Source organism: Scylla paramamosain, unplaced genomic scaffold (assembly GCF_035594125.1).
Source record: "Scylla paramamosain isolate STU-SP2022 unplaced genomic scaffold, ASM3559412v1 Contig99, whole genome shotgun sequence".
In the NCBI taxonomy this organism is placed as follows: Eukaryota; Metazoa; Arthropoda; class Malacostraca; order Decapoda; family Portunidae; genus Scylla; species Scylla paramamosain.
The window spans coordinates 36-2500 of NW_026973764.1; the positions used below are offsets into that span (position 1 = coordinate 36).

The following is a 2465-nucleotide window of genomic DNA, read 5'->3' on the forward strand; positions in this document are numbered from 1 at the left end:
TGGGTAGGCGTTGGATTGCTCCAATGGTGTGGATAGAGGAGCTGCTCTTGTGTAGGCCATCACTTAACCTCTTGCAGTCTCCTCACTTCTTATGTTCTTATAACCACCACCACAACCACAGCCACAACCACCACCACCACCACTACTACGAGCCCCTTAACCTCTTCGGCATGGCCAGTCAAAACGCGCGCCGGCGCCATATCCGGGATTTCCGCGCCTGCGGCAAACTTTGAACTCTACCACCAACATTCATCAAAACTAAATATAATCATAACATACTAAGTATGGGCATATCTGGAATGGTTCCATTGTGCCTTACACACCAATATTCAGTCTAAAACAAACTGCAGTTTATATTTTACCTACTAGTTTTTCGTGAGAGGATGGTGATGGTGGAGTGGTGTAAACGTGCTCCTCTTCCTCAGACTGATATAATATACGAGTGTTGAAAGACTGAGTCAAATGTGTCTTCTGCAGCTGGTGGCGGTGATGGTGGTGGTGGTGGTGGTGGTGGTGAAGGATGAGGGAGCGGGGGAGATGGAGGAGGAGGTGATTGTGAAGGAGAAGGCGGTGCGGGTGGTGGTGAGGGTGATGGTGAGGGATGAGGGAGCGGGTGAGATGGAGGAGGGGGTGACTGTGAAGGAGAAGATGGTGGGGGTGGTGAGGGTGACTGGTGAGGGGAAGGAACGCTGGGTGATGATGGGAGAGAAGGAAGCTGGCAAGAAAAAATAGCAGGAACAGGTGAAGATGAGCGGGGGTGGGAGTGGTGGAAAGGTGAGAAAGGTTGATGATATAGAGAGGGAGGTGGTACGGAAGGCTGGTGAGGTTGAGAGGGTTCAGATGGGGGTGTATGGGGTGACTGGTCTCTATCGCACACGATCACCGCGCGAAATGTAATCCGTGACTTACAGTATGATGCAGTGCAGTGGCGTGATCACAGGATGTGTCAACATAAGACACTTGCCACTTGTTTTATTTATTGTATGATTTATTTATCATTCTTTTCTTAATTCTCATTTTACTATGACATGATCATTATTTTATATTTGTCCATTTTTCATATTTTCATCTCGGTATGAGCGAGGTGTTTGAATGTTGGTGTGATAAATTACTGCAGCGGCTGAGAGAGAGAGAGAGAGAGAGAGAGAGAGAGAGAGAGAGAGAGAGAGAGAGAGAGAGAGAGAGAGAGAGAGAGAGAGAGAGAGAGAGAAAGAGAGTTTTGTTATCGAAGTTTTTCTTTGTTTTCCTCTTCTTCCTCCTCCTCTTCCTCCTGCTCCTCCTCTTCCGTATCTTTCAGTTTCTCTTCCTCCTCCTCCTCCTCCTGTTCTCTCTCTCCTATTCGTGTTGTTCCTTTTGTTCCTGTTGTTTGCCCCTTTCTTCCCTCTGTCGCTCCTCCTTGTTCACCCTCCATTCATTGTTAGGTTTTCTGTCACATTTCATAAATAAGGCTTCTTCTCTCACTTCTACCACTTCAGTGTGGCATCTAGTACTGCCGCACATTACAAAACACTACGTCTAAAGAGAATATTCGCCTAAAACTACCCAAATATCTGCAGTATTAAGAATAAAGAGGAATAATTCATTGTTGTTTAGTTTCCCCTTAAAGAAGATTCGTTTTTTCTAGTTACGTCATTTACTAAGAAACAAAAGGTTGAAAATCCTTCAAATTACAGTTACAGACTAGACCATATTGACCTTACATGTAAACATTACAAATATGACTCTTTCTCTTAGTTCTACCATTCAAACATAGTATTATACAACACAAAATAGTAGATTTAAATAGTATATACACCGGAAAACTCGTATAACAACAATAACCACATTAATGAAGTATAGGTTAGTGTTCCTTAAAAGACACACGTTTTCTCTAATTACGTCACTCATTTAAGAAACATAAGGTCGAGCATCTTATAAATTTACTTAATAAAATAGACCTTATTGACCTTACAAATGCAAATTATAAATATGGCTCTTTCTCTGACATCTCCCACTTACACATAATAAATAGAATAGTAGATTTAAATAGTATATACAAGTAAAACTATCAAGAAACTCCTATAATAGCAATAAACAGGAATAATGAAGTACAGGCTAGTGTCCCTTAAAATACATACGTTTTCTCTAATTACGTCACGCCTTTAAGAAACACAAAGTCGAGAATTTTTCCAATTACAGTTACAAAATGGACCATATTGACATTACACGCATAACTACTATTACTACTACTATTACTACAACTACTACTACTACTTACAGCCATTACTATCGCCGAAATAGTTGTACCACGTAACTTTCAGGGCTCCTTGTTGACCAATAGTCCAGCACACTACAAGGGCGGCCTAATAGTCCAAGTAGTCACCACATACGAGTGACCATTCACTACTCCTGCTACTACTGACATGCTGCTGCTGCTGCTGCTGCTGGTTGATGCAAATCTGATGGAGAGTAAAGGGTTAGGTTAA

General features: G+C 42.1%; 1 protein-coding gene across 1 annotated transcript in view; it reads right to left on the reverse strand.

The window, feature by feature from the left end:
• Positions 1-1132: 1132 nt before the first annotated feature.
• The window catches only part of LOC135099034 (histone H3.v1-like), a 22038-nt gene continuing 20705 nt past the window's right edge, over positions 1133-2465 (reverse strand). Inside the window, exon 7 of the transcript XR_010267583.1 lies at positions 1133-2438. The gene's annotated coding sequence lies outside the window, so the exon portion shown is untranslated. The remainder of the gene's footprint in view (positions 2439-2465) is intronic.